Raw genomic sequence first — 18,947 nt, forward strand, 5'->3', positions numbered from 1 at the left:
TCTTTCATCCTTAAGTCTAATCAAACATCCACACAAAGTAGGTAAATGTGACTGTAAAATATGAAACTTATTTTAGGTTTTATCTGTACACATACTATTTAAAGAGAATAATAGCCTCACCATAGAAGGAATTTATAGTATGTGTCTATAGCATCACACATACTTAAAACATTTGACTCCTTCTGGAAAAATTACCCACCAACCAAGACACTTGCCACAGCTGGAGAAGAGGATAATGACTGGAATGATAAGCTAGGAGGCTAACCTCCACCACAACACAGGAATGGCCCAAATAAAATAACCTAGTCTTGTGTCAGTGTATTTCAGAAAGGATTTAAGTCAAATGGCTTATTATTTACTAATAATGTTAAAGCTGAATAATTTGCATTACCTTAAATGAAAGCAAAAAGGCTTCATGTGAGATACTTGTGAACTTCACTGTTTTCATATACATGCAGCAGTAATTAATCTCTCAAGATTTTGTTCTTCAGTCCATAAAAGGCTTAAAAACCCTTAACAAACCATTTTGGAAGAACTTCTTTACTGATAGAGGCCAGTGCACTGACTGATATTCTCAGGCACTTACTCCTGAAAGTGCAGAAGAATAATTTCTCAGAATAGAAAAATGGCCACATTTCCTATATGCTTCACTTTTGGAAGGGACTGGGAAGACAAGATAATGATGAATTATAGATTAATATTTTCTGTATGGGCTTTAGATTTCTTGAAGAAAATGAGAGTTGCACACACAGACTCCAGACAAACTTTTGTTCTTACGCACTGTTGCTGCTACAGAAAATCACAGCTTCAAGAAGTAGCATTCAGGACTGTAATTTGCAAAATAAATTCTCATGATAGACTAAATAGTGACAATAACAAGCAGCTGAGAGAAGTGTAAGAACAAGAAGAAAGAAGATCCTCCAAAATTAGAGGGTTATTGCAGAGAATCTTATGTTATAGCCCCATGACACTTGTGCACACTCGCAGTTCCTTAGCTGAGGAACAGGCAGAGCATGTGCATGCCCACACAAGCATAAATTGCCTCACCACTTCACGTGAAAGCCTACCTGGGTCTGTTGCCACTAACATTGCTATTAATAGGCCTAAAAAGAAAACAAATTATGCACATAAGAACTATTTTAATTGCAAAATTGCTCTCTCCACTCATGCAGATGTATAATTACCAAAAATCCCTTCTATGATTGATCCACATCAAAGCATTCAACGATAGTATTTTCCATGTTCTGTTTCTAGCCATTATTTCATAAAATTTACTCTGATTTTCTTCAGTAAACCGTTCTGTGAGCCTTGAAACCTCTTTCACTATTAATACTCCCACATTTTCCATCTGTTAACATTAACTTTAGTGTTGATATTAGAGAGACAAAAGTAGTACGCTTTCTGATAGAAAAGTTAGATTATTTAAATTTCTCATTGTTGTTTTTTTTTTGTTTTGTTTTTTTTTTGTTTTTTTGTTTTTTGGTTTTTGGTTTTTTTTACTTTTCAAATGCAAGAAGAATTGAAAGCTGTAATAAACAATTTACAATGTATAATTAGATTCAGACTTTGCTGTGGGAATATTACATGAAAAAGTTTGGGTAAGCTTTCAATAGATTAGCTTGCTGTATTGTAACAGAAATGAAGGCTATGCATAATCTTCAAGAAAGTATTCCATGCAGGTTTCATGTTTTCTTGTACATAGTCTTTGCTTCAAGGTGATTAAACAATGATACCAGTACAAAGTTCTTATTGATTCATGTCTTCTGTATTTTGTATAGACATACATAGAATCTTTGTATCATTGAATAATAGGCCCTGTCTGAAGATAGAAGATTTATTTTTGTGATTAAGGCAGTTCTGTTTTAAAAAAGATGGTTGGATTAGAGATGAAAAAAATGTGTTCATAAAGCCATAACATTCTGATTCTGATAGCTAAGCACAGTGAATATAAAACTTGTTTCCACAGATCCTCATACTGTTCAATTGTCATTAAGACACCAAACTAATGAAGACTGAGCACAAAATCTCAATTTTTTAGTAATGCAATTGAAACGGTTTTTACTATACCAAAGATTTTGAAGATAAAGCAGCAAGAGAATGACATCAAAATACCAAGTATCTGCATTGGAGACAAAGAATGTGGCAAAGTAAAATTAGGATTAAAGTTGAACAAGACCAAATCCAAATAACTAATTTAAAAATATGTAATATTTCACGGCTTATTTTAATTACAGTTTGATTATTTTTGTCAAAATTACTGTTGTAACATCAGATGTACAAAACAAAGAGGATTTCTTTTTGAAGTGTACACTTAACAGTTAATTTCACTTGAGTTCAGATATGTTTCAGGCAGCCACTTTGGAAGGTTTCTATTAAATGTCATACATAATTACATAAAACTTGTAAAAATTTATAATCATCATACTTCTGGATGCTTTCAAGATTCTGGAGAACCTCTCAAGCATTACTAGTGTGCTACTCAACTTTCCTGTTAAGCAGCCAGCTGCCTTGAAATTCAGTTTGAAATATGTTTTTCATTCATTTTCCAAGTAGTCAATTTAAACTTGAGCAAAAATATTGCATTGACTATGAAGAAATGTGGTTGCTACATTCCACAACAGAATTTGATAATTTGGCATGGCTGGTAATTAGAGTTGGTTTTCTTAAATGGCATACTGTGAAATTTTTGCTTAAGTACAGTTTGTTTGCTTTTACCTTCCTTTTGTACGTTTAAGAAAATCAATGCATATGATTAAAAAAAGAAAGTTCAGTAAATTGACCAACAGTGGGACCAATGTTATCACAGTGGTAATTCCCAAAGGCTATTCTACAAACACCAAAATTGTCATTTGTCAAAAGTACTGGTAACTTTGGTCTCAGCCGGCATGTAGTTAAAAAACTCTCTGTTTGAATTCCATTTACACTGCTGAACAATGAGTGATCAGACTGTCATTTAGGAGAAATACAAGGATCTGTGTCAGATGAGAGCTGTACAAGTTCAAATACCATTCTAGAAGGCATAAAATACTATTTTGCCTCAAAACAGCTCCTCAAGAAAGCTGAAATGCTGTATGAAGAAGTAGTATTACGATGTTCTAATTAAATTAATAACAAAAAAGAAATCCCAACAGGCAGGTGAAGATGAAGTTTTAACTTGAGTAAAAACTCTTTGTATTCAATATAAGTATTTTGACTGCAAGCAAGCAAAAGTATAGCTAAATCAGTGACCTTTTCAATGACAAAACACACAAATATGCAGGGCTTACATAAATCACTTGCTCTGTAGATACACTAAAAACCAAGGAGAAAATGTCTTTGGGATAGAGCACAGGAGGAACATCTTCCTGATTTTTGATAAAAGGAGCAACAGACAAATGCCCTTTGCTTCTGTCTGTCTTTATATTATCCATATTTAAATATCTGTCTCTACATTATACACATTTGGATATACTTTTTTTAATAAATAAGCTGTATTTTTGTGCATTATTTTCAGTGTTCTGTTATATTTACTATGGCCTTCAAGATGACAAAAATTTGCTCTGTTAGAATATAGTTATGCTATGCTATGCAATTGAGAACATCTCATCATCAACCTTCCTCCTTCTCCAGTTTTATCTCTTACTGCCCTGCCTTTTTTACAAACTAGAAAACAAAAGAATGAATACTAACCACTTTGTAAGTGGATAGATTTTCACACCAGCTTGTATGTTATGGGAAAAAAAAAAAAAAAAATCATTCAGAAAGAAAAAAAGAGTGAAACAGGTGATGCTTCCAATTTTGAAGTACTGATAATGAAAGACAGAGGCAAACAAAGCTTTCTTCTTCATACTAAAGTCATTTAAGTCAAATAAGTCACAGTTTAGTTCTACCCAAAAAAATAAAATCAGATCTGGATTTTCTTTAATTGGCTAAGCAAGAAATTAGTTGTCAATCAGATATATATAAATTTTAAAATTGAAACAATCCCTATAGCTACATAATGAAGATATTTATTGTTAAGAATAGACCCAGTTTTAGCAATTCCTGGGGAAAAAAAGCTTCTGGCTCTTCAGCTCTTGGCCTGTTTTTAGGTGCAGATCAGATATGCTGTGTCTAAACCCATGATGCGATGGGTGAGCCCAAGAACACTTGCAACCTCAGCTGATGCTGAGCTCAATAACGTCTCAGTATCTTTGAGTAATCTATTTGGTATCTCTGCTACTGCCACCTCAAATCATCCTGAAATATATGTCAGAATCATTTTTTTCACTTATGTCAGGGTACATATGCAATGCTATTTAATCCATCTTACCATGTTTGACTGCCTCAGTCATCACCATGCTATGATGCCAAGTACTCTGTATTGAACAACCACCCAATCATAAACTTCCAGGTTCTTAAAATGCCATTTAAGAATCAGCTTAGACTTCTATTTTACCAGAATGCTTTCCCTGACTTTGAGAATACAATCAAGTACAGAAAGCGTTCTTCTGTTTGATTATAACACATCATCCATTACAGAACACAAAACACTGCAAGCAGCCCACAGTAAAAACGTGAAGTTGGGATAGTCTGAGCCAGGTTAGATAACCTCACACACTCATAGCTTGATAGAACTATTTGGGTTGGAAGGCACTGTAAAGCTCACCCAGCCCCCATCCTGTGCTGTGGGCAGGGCTGTCACCACTAGCTCAGGCTGCCTGGAGCTCCATTTAGTCCATCCTTGAGCACCTCCAGGGATGGACACCCACAGTTTCTTTGAGCAGCTGTGCCAGGGCCTCACCACCCTCTGAGTAAAGAATTTCCTCCTGGCATCTTACTTAAATCTTCCCTCTTTAGTTCAAAACTGTTACCCCCTTGTCCTATCACTAAATTGCCTAATGAATAGTCCCTCTCCAGCTTTCTTGCAGACCCTTTTTAGGTACTGAAAAGCCTCTCTGAAGTGCTATGTAGGTGCTTCTGCTGTCCATGAACTGGTTATCTTGACTCACCACTCTTCTTACTTAGATACTGGATGTAGATGTTTCATGAATTCATCCTAAAATTATGGTAACCTCATGCATGATTTTGATCTTGGAAAGTGCCACAATGTGCAAGCAACTGTTACATAAGGAAACAGCATTTCAATTTGCAGCACAATGTTCAGGAGATAGGCTGGTTTATTCTCACTATCAGGAAAGACTAAAATAGTATTAAACACTCAGCTACCTTTAGAAGTGAAAGAAGGATATGTGAACACCTCCCTACACAGTGACATTGAAAGCAGCCTACGTAGATGATGCAATTCTCATACTTGAACAGTTCTCTTTACAGAGAAAGGTACAACATATCAGTAAGTAAACGTAGTGTCTTCCAAAGCCTGATATGCAATGATAGGCAATGTGAAATCATAGTATGTCACTTTCTTCTATGATTTTACTCAAATATAATTCCTGAGGTCATCTGCAAAGTAAAGGGGACTACACTTCCCTTAGAATATTTGCTAACAAATAAAATATTGAATGAAAGCAATTACTGTTGAGGGTTAGAGTTAGTCAAGCAAATCAACAGAAAAATAAATATTTGTTGTAATTATCTCTTCTTCTAGTGTTAAAGTTCTAACCCTTCAGATGCTGAGGGTGGTTTTTTTTTTCCTTGTTTATTTTCTAAAAAAAAATCTTTTTCCTGAAATGCTTTCCCAAGTGCTGTTAAAATAGAGATGTAAAAAAAAAAAAAAAAAAATTCTGAGAATTTATTTTCCAATAAGTATTTTATCTCTGAACCTTTGATTTTTGACTCAATTGTGGGAAAGATGAGAATGTTGTGTTTCATATTTTGTTAGAAGCAGCTCCTCAGTAGGACAAGATAAATGAAGTTTTGTACCAATCATAATGCATTATTATATTATAATACAGTTTCTTGAAACATTCAGAAGAATCCAGGAAAAAAAGCTTATGTGCTATATTCTTCTTGCAACATATATATATATATATATATATATATATATAATTGTCAAAATATGTTACCTGCAAAGAAAAAAAACAATAGGAAAAAATCAAACCTCTCATTTTATGCAAGTATAACAGCATTTAATTTTAATAAGATTGAAATATTTAATAATATTTATAACTGTTCTTTTTTTTCACTTGATTCTTGTTTTAATTCAATGCTATATTTTTATGTATTGGAAAATTTCAGAATAAATGAAAGGGTTCAATAGGAAGAAAATGCTTTGACACCAGTACAAAATATCAACATCCGTGTAGTTTCACTACTAATGATTTCAAATGTTGTATGCAGACTTCCCTCTAATTGATGCATATTGCAGACTTGGCAAGCAAAAGGAGCAATTACCTTAAATCTTAGTTAGTGACATCATCTTCAACACAGACATGGTGCCCAAATTTCCAAAAAATGCTTCATCTGATACTTTTAAATTTATCTGTGAACTGACCTAGATTTCTTGTATATGTGAAGGTATAAATCAGCTTTACATGAACTGTCATACCAAATGTGAGACCTATCAATGTATACAATGGTAGACATTTTAACTAGTGCTGTGTATTATTTCATTTCCAAAATTTTTATCTTGAAATAAAGTAAGTAATCTGAAAAATTAGGCAGTGCAGATTTTTGGAGTTAGCTCCTACAGAATTCTTTTTCAGTTCTATTGGCTTCATTATGACCATATATTATTACAGAAGACATTGTAAATAAAAAAGAGTGGTTAGCAATTTCTAAGCATCTGAACATGTAAGAAATAGTAATAACAATAATAATACTATAAAAACAGTACAGTGCAATTTTAGGATTGCTGGGTTTAGACAATATTAAGTATAAGTATACTTAAATGCAACCAATGATCAGTAGCATCCACTATTGTCATGTTTCTTAAACTTACTGTCTTTTAATCTGCCTGAGCTCTTCTTCAGAGATTTCCACTGACAGACTCATAACAAAACAAAAACAAAAACAAACAAACAAACAAAAATCAACAACAACAAAAAACCACAAAACAATGGCCTTTCCCTGAGTAAAAAGAATAAATAAAAAAGATGCAGCTTTGGGCAGTCTGCCTTTACAAATGCCAACAAAATTTCTTTCAAAGGCACCTGCTATTATACATCAACTCCAGCCTGCAAAGGACAGCAACAATGACAGCATCCTTTTTTTCCTCCGCTTTGTGAAACCAGAGTCATGAATTGTATACAGATGTCTTTAATTTATTACATGAAAGCATGTCTGGACTTCCTTAACCTTCAAAATAATGAAACATAAGCATCCAAAGATGGTAAGGGGAAACAAACCATTTCAATAGAAATCAACTCATGAAAATGTTTGTCATAGAAAAATTCACTGTTTTTCCATGGAAAATAACTGAGCTTGAAGCTGCAGGTTAGACTTCCACATACAAAATGCACACATTAGCAGCCATTAACATCATTACTCCTTTCGTGTTTCTCCAGGACCATTGATTTTGTTTTTACACAGGGATGAACCCTATGAGAACAGTGCCATCACAATAGATGCATTTTTACAGCTCAAATTCCCATCGCAGCACGTCTGAAAAGATTTTTGGTGGGAACACAGGAGTTCATCACTACTGTGCTGGCAGTTAGGATTACTATTGGAGCTGTTGGAGACACTTTCAAGATTTTCTTTCTCTGAAAACTCTGCCATGATGAAGTCCCCAACATCCTTTTCCCTTTCTTCCTTTCTTCCCTTTCTCTTATTATTTTTTTTTTTTAGTAAGTGCCTTTTCTTTTTTTTTTCTTTTTTTTCTTTTTATTCTTTTTCTCTTTTTTTTCTTTTTCTCTTTTTTTTTTTTTTTGTTTCTTTTTTTCTTCACCAGAATTTTCTAAATAAATCTGTATTCAAAAGATAATAGCGATTTTCAGTTTTGATTGGGTCTGACCCTCCCATCATATTTGTCCTGTGTTAGAAATGTTTGGAAGCCCGGTCCCCAAATATTTGATTTATGAGTATGCTGATAACCAGAATTTGCCTTAGAGAGTCACTAAGAACAAGCTGAACAAAAACCAGCAAACATTGTGGGTTACCTGAGACCAGAAGAGCATTCCAAAAGAATCTCAGAGTCTAATTTTTTTTCTGTTTACCTTTTGTGAGCTGTTACTGTGTGTAATTTGAAAACAAACTGAAGGACAGTCAGGAGATGCAATTGTTTAGAGGTTGATGGTTTTGATGCCTGAAATATACTTTCTCTTCTATATTTTTGTTGATTATGAGCTATATGTATTAGTCTGTTTTGCAGCTGACACCTCTTAATTTCTCATGTAAGGTATTTCATTGGCTTTCTTCTTAACTTGAAAAAATGTTCTCCAAATTTCTGTATACTCATTCATACTCATATTGATTACAAAGAAAGCATATGCAGCAGGTTTTTAAAAAGTACAAGGACTTTTTGAATCTTGTTTTAGAAGACAAGGAAGCCGCATCCTCAAGAAAGTCTTTGAGTACAGACTTCATAATGTTGGAAGGCACTTCATTTCCCATTAAACAATTTCACTGAAAGGGAAAAAAAATCTAAATTAAAAAATAATCAGCAGCCAAGCAAATTTTTATGTGCCTATGTTCCTGAGTCAAACAGGTTTCATTATTATTCATTAAGGACTTTCTTTAAGAGTAACAGTGCCCTTCTACAGTTTGGTTGGCAGAGGAGCAGAAACCCCACTGGAACGTTTATCCCTATAGCAGTTCTGAGCAGCATGGTTGAGGTAACCGTTCCAGAGACCACAACAACTTCTAGACCAGAACAAAGCAGTGGTTTATCACGTCCAATAGAGTATTTGTAGTAATACATAACCCTGTAAAGCATAACCTCTACATAGTGCTTTTTATGTTTGGTATTCCACGGACAGTGATTTCCTCTTGATCCCAGCTGTCAGTGAATTTATTCCCTGAAGCAGTAAGAATAGCTGCTTTGAATTAGGTAGTACAGCCTCAAGTGTTACTGTGTTCATGTGGCTTTATATAGTTTTTGAATTTTACAGAGCTGTTTAAACACTTTCCCATGACACGAGCTCTACAAGGAAATTTCAAGTTAAAAAAAGAAAAAAAGTGAAAATTAAAAAAAAAGCCCTTCATTTTCTCAATTTAGCTAATTTTTCTGTTTGTCTGAGTTCTTAATACTACACAAACAACTTGAATTAGTGGATTTTTCCACGTTTTTTTTCCACTTTCTTGTTAGCCTGCCTGTGCTTATTGCTTCATAATAATTCATAATCAATAACTCAGATTGAGTGCCTGCTTATAAATACAGAAAATAAAAGCTATTGTTTACCTTTTATGTTGTATTCACAGCTTTGAGCATTACAGAAGGAAGCATTTGCTGAGCTGTCTTTAATTTCAAAAGACAAAAGTGTGAATTCTGCCTGAAAAATTTTGCACTGAAAAATTCTATTCATTTTATTTATGAAAGAATAATTGGGTAGGAAGATAAAATGGGCATTCTTACATTGGATCTTTTCTCTCAAATTCATAGAAATAACTTCTACTAACAAACAGGGAAATGATGTACTAACAGTTACTCAGTGTTTAGAATGCTCTGATATTGTGAGAGGCTGAAATATAAATCTTCAAAGTACTCATGGGACTAGTTTCAGTAATGGATCATTTTGCTATATCAAAGAACAATTAACTTATTCATTAAAAATTTAGAAATGTCTAATTTTATTCATGAATATGTCTAACACTTATTAATTAATTAAATTTCTCGTGTGAGCAAAAAACTATTCAAGTATGAGGTTAAGTGTTTTCTTACATACTTACATCTCTCTGAAGTCATTGAAAATAAGCAGGTGCTTTCATAGCCAGTAATATTATCTTGACTAATGAAAATACTTTTTCAAACTAATGTAAATAGCTGCAAATTCAGAATCAGGTTTCTCTAAAAATATGTAAAGGTTGGTTTTTGGTTTTTTGTTTTTTTTTTAGGAAAAAAAAAAAAAGGTCTGCAGTTCATTTTGAATTAAAGTCATGACTTTATTCCCCAAAACAGAACATTCATTTGCTTAGTGTGTTCAAATTGGAGTCAGAACTTTGTCACTCAGATTCATCTGAGCAAATCAGAAAGCATTATTTTTCCTTGCTAACATAGCTACACAGTTCAGCATTAGTACAAGGATGTGTTTTCCACTAGAACAGTGAAGAAATATGCTTTTATATATTGAATATTTATTGGAGGTTCCATATAGTCCCTAACTATTTTACAGCCATTTCAAATTCAGTCAGATCTTCTCTGTAATGATCCCTAATAGAAACATAGAATCATCTCAGTTGGAAAAGACCATCAAAATTATCAAGACTGATCACAATTCTGACCCATAAAGACCTAAACAAACAAACAAACAAAAAAAAACATGTCCCTTAGTGCCACACTCACAAGTCACAACCATTTTCAGGGGCAGGGGCTCCACCAGTATCCTGGACACCCTAACCAACCTCTCCATTAAGAAATAGCCAATTTGGCACAAGTTGAGACTGTTTCCTCTCAGACTTTCACTTGTCACCTGAGAAAAGACACCAACACCCCCCTAACTGCAACCTGACCAACTTTTGTAAATATATTTTCTTCTCAGTGTTACAACTACATGAAATTTATAATCCCAAACATATTTGTTTTCTTACACAACAGAAATAAATACATACCTAAGAATTACTTGAAAGTAAAGATGTTCTAGTAATATATTAATCTGGAAACAAAACATGATAAAGTATCTGTACCATGTTTTGCCTCTGTTACATTGCCTTGGCTGTGCCACTGCAGCTGCTGGTATCTAGCCAATACACAAGAATACTGAAGTGATTTTTTGTTAAGAATAACTTTTTTTGTTCTTCACTGATCCAGTCCATTGCACATCCTGTGAAGAGTAACGTGCACAACAGAGCAGGGAGAAACTCTTTAACCTAATTTTGTATCGGAAGAAAGGTTTGTAGGGCCATGGTGTGCACTACTCAGTCTCTCACAATTTTACTTGAATGTACTTCACAGTATATATAAGGAGATGTCTTGTGTAGAATAAAAGAGAAAAAGGTGTAATTGCCTGTAAGTTTTAGGCAACATTATGTCTTGCTCTGTTATTGTAGACTTCACTTCAGTTAGGTGGGACACCAGCTACATCAGAATTTGCTCTCAGATCATAAAGCAAAGTTCCAAAATTTCTGAGTTGTTCCCATTTTGTGTGATAGCTCTGCATCCCTTCAGTTTTGTTACAGACTATAAACATTTGATTACATAATAACAAGCCTGATCTCTGATTTTTATCCAGTCCAAAACACAGCATCCTGCCATGATTTGAAATTAAATTAAAAAATAAAATAAAGGAATGGAGAAGCAAAGAAAGAAAAATTAAAATACCTGAAATATTCTTGGGAAGAACTTCATAACATTATAAAATAGTAAAATTGCTCTTATACTCTGACAATTCATTTTGACCCAAATAGCATTCACAATTAAGATGTTTGAACCAACTTGATGTTTTTCTGTTACTAAATGAATTCCATGCATAAAAATATTTAGCTCAACATCGAGGAGGAAATAGAAATGGAGAAATGGAAAAATGATTAATGAAAAAAATCACAAAGTCCTCCATCTCTTGCAGTATTTAGTCTTGAAAATATAACTGTCAATTTTAATTTGTAATATCTAAGAGTGATCCAACATTTTTTTCTTTTCATTTAGTTGATGAGAACTGGAAGGAAAAAATAGGATAGTTGAATTCAGTTCTTTACTTTAAAAAACAATCCTTTTTGATAGGGACTGTACTTGAAGCACTTTAGAGTATTTGGCAAAAACTTCTAATAGGTAAGACTCACAGACTGCATCTGAGCTTGCAGAAATACATCATTTATAAAAATTTGTGCTGCAATTTCAGTTCTGAGACAATGTACGTTACTAGTAGTTTATGAAGTTATGAAGTAGTTTATGAACAACTAGTAAGTTTATGTTATCTCTGGCATTGCAAGTTTTTCAACAAACTGCTACAATGGAAATTATATCTATGCATTTTCTTCTTCATTTACTTAAGTTTTGGTTTTGGAATACAGGTGGTAACATGGAATACCATGGTAACACTCGGTATAGTACATTCTCTATCACAAAGTCACTTCTTTTTCCTTCTTTCTTCCCTGAAAGACTGTGTTGTGGTCAGAAGACAAGAGGTCATTACAGAGAAGTCTTTACTTCCCAATAATTAAGCTCTTATGTACAGTGTAGACTAAAGTATCTCGGGTCTGTTTCACAAACTATGGATTTACTAAACCAATTCAGAACAAAATCAACTTTTTTTTTTTTTTTTTTTTTGTTGATTTTCTTCTTGAACAGCAATTTACAGAGCTATACATTTACACAGTACAAGTTTGAATTATTATTATTTTTTTTTAATTGCTGCCATTTATTTATATCTTGGATATGATGTTTTACATTTTGAAAACAACAGTATTCAAGAATGTCAGTGGTCTGTGGATGTAAAGTCATTAAGGATTTTTCCCATATGTCCTTCTGGCTTGAGAAATTACTGCTATACAGCCTCTTGTTTGTTACTGTCCTGGCATAAGATGCCATCTCCTTGGTATTGTGAACTTCTTTCAGTGCAAATGTGTTAATTTAAAATGCTTAACTGTTTATCTGTTCACAAGTATACAAGTGATCAGAAGGGCAGCTCAAGTGAAAGACTTTACCGGACTGTCACAGAAAACAGGCTGAATTTAGGTCTGGTTAGATGCAGGGATCTCCCAAGAAAGAGCAGAGAGAAGTCAATTCTCAATGAAGACCAAACCCTCAAAACAAAGAAACAAACAAAAAACAACCAACAAACAAAATACAAAACAAAATACAAAACAAATCAAGGAAAGAGGAGTATAAGGAGAATGCAGTGAAACACAAAGTTATGGACAAGCAGTTCTATTCATATACATATAAATATTTGCAAGCCAGTAATATGTTAAATAATAGAGTTAAAGAGAATCACAATTTTTCCTTGCAATATTGGAAAATTGAAGTTAGAAAGATCCTCAAGAAGCACTTGTTTAATTATGATGGTCAGTTATTTATTCAAGGCTCATGGAGTGCAATAGTTCTTTTTAGCTTAGGTAGGTACAAGGCATCACTTTTATGAAAGAAAAAAGGTTTTAAAACAAAAAGAGTACTACAATGAAATGCAAAGAGACATGACCAGATAAATATGCCTCCCTGGAAAGAACACTATTGATTTTTGTAGTGTTTGTTCTGCAGAGATTTTTTATTCAGTCCTGGCAGCCATTCAAAATCTGCATTTAAACAGAATTTTTTAAAGTGATGATCCTGATTCATTTTCTCAATGTCAGGAAATAAAGGTGTATTCTTAATGAAAAAGGCACTCTAAGTATAAAATATTTAAAACTTCATGCTAGAATACTTACTGGTTAAAAAAAAAAATGAGTGGGGGTGCAGAGGACACTGTTGTTTTTGTGTACCAATGCCATCAAGCAATGCAGAGAAGAGAAGAGAGAAAATCAACATTCCACTACAATCTATCAGACCCATATCTTTTATTGAGGGTGATATTTGAAAATTACTGATGACTCAATGTGCAAAGACTGTTTCAAGCTTCCAGTTTCCAGCTCTTATGATGAGAATGTCACCACAAAGATGTTTATTCATTGATCTCACCCTACTCCTTTTTACTTCCTCTCCTTCCCTAGGAACTATTTAGCTATTAGTGGGTCTCACTGTATGTCAGATACTAAACATGCAATGATGTTGGGTATCTAGAATTGTAGAATATTATGTTAAAAATAATCTTTCTTTTCCTTGACAAATGTTCATGCACTGCAAAGTCTTTTCTACATTTGCCATTGAAGAGTTTTATACTAAAAGAAAAAGAAAAAAACAAAAACAAAACAAACACTTCATGCCTCTTTTTCCTCCCTTCTTTCTATACATACTTTGAAAATGTTTGATAAAAAAGCTACAATAAGGAGATTATGCACTTTTTCATTTGTTTGCCAATTTAGCTTTTATAGTAAGAGGATATAAGGTCAAAATTTTATCAGATTTACCCAAATATTTCAAACAGAACAATTTACTGTACCAGATTACATTACAGCAGTTCTAACTCCTTGCATTAATGTTAAATACATGAAGAATACTTGCACAGTGGTAGAGATAACAGGATGCAGAGTCAGAGCAACCACAGTACAGTTGCCATAGAACAAACTACAAAGATAGCTGCAGGGATTGGGGTGAAAGGGAAAGGGAACTCTTTCCCTAAAGCAGCACCAATATCCAATGACAATTGCACTGATAACCTTCCACATGCAATTCCTTGTCTATTCCCATTTTTTTCTGCAATGTCAAAGACTATTTTTCTTCCTTCCTTTATACCTTTCTTCTTCCCTTTCTTCCCTCCTTCTTTCCTTCTGCTTCCCCCTCCCCCCCCCCCCCCCAAACTTCTTTCCTCTTTTCTTTCATCCATTTCTTCCTTCCTTCACAGCTCCAACCATTGCACCCTTTCCCCTCCCTCCCTCTTATGCTAAAGCAGCATAGGAGGCTCACGGACCTGAACAGGTTCAATCAAGAACAGAAGTGAAAAGAGAAAAACTCTGCAATTGAAATTTGTTTAAACTAGTACTGAACTTTCAAGATAAGACTAATGAAAGAGGTTGCAAACTACATTAGAAAGAGGGAAAAAATTGGACATCTTGCTCTTCTAAATTCCCCCTTGGTCACTTGATTCCCACCCCTTCCTTCCACACTCCACCAATGCCTGATACTTTTCTCAACTCCTAACCCCTCACCCTACCAACCTGAGAGTCTTCTACCTCTCCTTTACTGCTGTATTTCACTGCTGTTACACGGATTTTATACATACAGTGGAAAGCCTTGTGATGCCTCTTCAGGGATCTACCATGGTGAGAGAGGCTTTAAATCCTATGTCAAATGCAGAGGCAGTTTGTCTTTTGCTGTCACCTATCCTTACTACAAGAGGGTTCACAGTATCGTTTACCTCATTTCTTGCCCTATCACAACCCTATCTGGGGAGCTTACATTTTATCTTGCTAACCTTTATTCTGGAAGGCTGTACAAACAACTCTATGTATGTTTAAAGGGAAGTATGAATTACGCTGTGCTGAGAAAGCAAGAGAAAAGTCAGTCTTAACTAATATTTCATCAAAATGAAAACTACTTCCACTCATACAAGTTCCTATTGCTGAGGAGTTGAAGGTCCTCTGAGTTTTTTGCTCTGTGTATGTGGAGAACTAGTTGCACTCTTTGATCTGAACTCTGCTGAAACGTTCTGATGGGGGAAATGACACAACACAGAGGAAAGAAGAAAAGAATTCCCACAAGATAGAAGTGTCATGTTTCCAATTGCAGCATCAAATCTACCTTGCAATTATACTTGCTTCTTGCAAAACCTCTCCCAAGAATAAATACCACTGAAATAAGCTTCAGCCTGAAATACACTGGGAGATTCCAACCAAGAACATTAAAAGCTGATCCAGACTGTAAAAATGTTATTAACCACAGCAGAAAATGCAATAAAAAAAACTGAAGATTGTACCTTGCTTAGATGTAGTATATTTAAAAGTAGTTTGGGATATATTACCTATCATATTACCACTTCATGTCATATGAGAAATTTCACTGGTGACTGGTCTGTACCTGTATGCATAAAATTAATTGCATGTGTACTTTTTCTGCAAGATCAGCATCATGTCCAAATACAGATCTAGTCTCTTTTAACCATACAGTGTCAGAAAACAATTTCAGTTACAAGGGGGAAGAGAGATGTTATGTAAAGGCAAGCCTTGATTTCAACTGATTTCTTCTTTCTTTGATTGAGTGAGGTTTTGCCTATACTTACCAAAAAAACAAAACATTAACAGATATTAATCAACAAAACTGGCAATAGAGTTAAAATTATTCTTTTTTTCACAACAGCAAAACTCTTCTCAAATTATTCATATCTTTCCTCAGAAGCCTTTATTTTCTAAGGAAATGGTACAGAAGAGTATTATCCACAACATATTTTATAGGACAGAATCTTAAGCTTGACAGCAAGCTATGGTCATTTTGTTTTCGGTGAGTGTCTTCCTGGAGTATAGCACAGTGGGAGATGGGATCAAAGTTGTTCCATGTCGTTTTGGCAGACAGTGCTGACGGTGTGCTCTTGCCTACTGGACAGTGATTTTTATGCTATGTAATCAAACAGCGACAGTAAGAACAGCAACAGCAGGTTTCCCTTCCAGCATGGGGAATATGAGACAGTTTTTACTGTGGATGCTTGAAGTAGTCCACTAGGTCATAAAAGAAAAAAAAAGAAAATAGTACATAGGCCACCCTGAAAGTAATGCCTTCTATTTATTTCCATGGAAACTACAAGAGATGCAAAGAGAGCAATAATACTACTTGATAGAGCAAATTCTTATCTACACAACAATATTTTTCAATAGTCACCACTATTAACTATGCATTTTCTCCAGCCACGAGCAAGAGTCTGTATGTCATGTTCATAAAAATCTGTACCAGTTGAGGTCATTCACAGTCTCACAGTTGGTGTGACAATGTCATTGCTGAAACAAACCACCCACTGCCTCACTGCACTCATATCCACTGTTTGGTCTCCATAAATGTTCAGCAAGTGTCAGTGAGTGCCATTTTTTCCACATGGAGGAATTCAATGTCACACCTTTGTTTCATATACACTTCCATGTCAGACACCATTCTGTCAGACTGCCCCTCTGCTGCCATCTGTCACATAGAGACAAAAAGTAACAGAATATTGGTGGGAAGGTTCAACCTCAACTGCCGTATCAACATCTTTCTCTGACCTCATGAACCAACGTAATAAACTAGGAGGTATTACTTATGAAGCAGCCCTCATAAAAGCAAATGTAAAAAAAAATTCCAGACATTGAGAAGTTGAACTGTTCCTTAAGCTGGCTAGTGAGGGAGAAAACAACAGGTAAAACTATGAACTAGTGACTTCTAAGAGACAAGAACATGAGACAGTTGTAGCTGTCTGTGGAAATATAAAAGAAAACGATTCATTGTTGTCAACAGTTTAAAAATTATAGTTGGCATCAATAATAGTGCTTTCTGAGACAGAGCTCTGAAAACACGTGTGGTAATCACTAAAAAAGTCAAGTCAGTGAATGAATTATGCACGTTTTTACAACAATCCAGGATTTCCCTCAGTTATCCCGTGAAGAAATGTTATAAGAAATAATTCCTACCAACAATGTAAGCCAGATAGCCTCAAAAATATAGGATATAGGAGCAGCAGACATGTAGTAAGAGAATGACAAGATGAATTTCTATCAAAGAATGCCAACTCTGGCTTGGATTTCATTTAGCAACTATTTCTTTCCCTACTAATAGGATCTTTGATGAGTGTACTCACTGCGTTATTTCAATAGAGCTCTGGTCTCTTTGGTAGGAGGCTTTGCCAGACCTACCCAGCAGTATACCATAAAGGGTTACTTAATTAGTTAAATCACAGGAATACAGGAGCTCACTACCTCAAGGATTATGTGCTGGGCAGTCTTTGTAAAATACAAAGCCAAGAGGCATTGCTTTTATTCTAAGTAAAGTTAATAAAGTCCCCAAAGGCTTTTTTAGCCTCCCAGCTGGAATATCCTCCTTGAGCTGAAATATCAGAGGCAGCTAAGTTGAGATAAGCTCAAAGTTTTAAAGAGAGTTTGGTTACACTCATGAGAGGGGAAAAAGGAGTTCTGGAGGCACCGGAGCAGTCCTGTTTATGCTTCTCCTTTGAAGTTTGTGTTGCATTAGGAGAATAGAGATGGTGAATTCACTGTCTGCATTCTTTTGGCTAACGCGAACCATGTGAATAGATGAACTTTAGATGAAAAAAGATGAATAGATGAAAATTGGAACTTTTTAGTTTGCACTTACTGTTGCTCACCTTAGATTCGTCAATCTGTGTGACTATGGCAGTTTTAAGAGCACTTAGTATTTTAGTAACAACAGAGAATAAACAAGAAGATTAAAAGCTCTTCTTTTTTCCTTATATTTTATTGAGAAACAGACTACACTGAGAAACCATACAGAACTTAGATCTGGCTGTCAGGAAAAAAGTATCCTAGAATATATATATATATATATCTTTATCAGAAGATTAAAAGCAAACATACAAAAATAAATGAATTCAGGCTATTAAGAAATCCTGCTTCATTTTACTCTTTGAGTTTAGATTGCTTCAGAGTAACTGTCTTTTGAATATCACAAATCTGCTCCTAAAATTTACAATCAAGATTCTACAGGGGAAAATCTATGAGGAGTGGCTGAGGTCCCTGGGTTTGCTCAGCCCAGAGCAGAGGAGCTGAGGGAAGGCCTCATGATGGCTGCAGCTCCTCAATGAGAGTGGAGGGGCAGCTCTGAGCTCTGCTCTCTATGGCAGCAACAGGACCCGAGGGAACAGCTTGGAGTTGCTTCAGGGGAAGGCCAAGATGGGAGTTAGGAGAAGGATCTTATGCAAGGGTGGCAGGCACAGAAAAGGCTGCCCAGGGCAGTGAGCACAGCCCCAGGTGCTGGAGTTCAAGGATCATCTGGACAGTGCTCTCAGAAATATGGATTGAATTTTGGGTGGTGCTGTGAGGTTCCAGGAGTTGGACATCAATGAACCTTACGGGTACCTTCCAACTCAGAATATTCTATGATTTATCTTAATTGACCTAATCAGCAGTAGATTGGCACCAAGGAAAAAAATGCCTAACAAACTACTACTGCACACCCAATTTTAGGCGTATTTTTTCTTCTTAAGCACATTTAGAGATTTTGCTTTCTATGCTAAGTAAATCATCTTGTTGTTGGAAGTCCAAAGGGTAAAAATTGTTTTGTAGGACATCCTGTAATGGTTAACAGGCAGACAAGTGTTGCAAACATGTTCTCTTCCTTAAACAGAAAAGAAAGCATCCAGGAAGCACACTGATACTGTGATTTAAGGCTCACCAAAAGAGTGCTTAAA

The sequence above is a fragment of the Phasianus colchicus genome, chromosome 3 (assembly GCF_987193195.1).
Source record: "Phasianus colchicus chromosome 3, bPhaCol1.hap1.1, whole genome shotgun sequence".
Lineage (NCBI taxonomy): Eukaryota > Metazoa > Chordata > Aves > Galliformes > Phasianidae > Phasianus > Phasianus colchicus.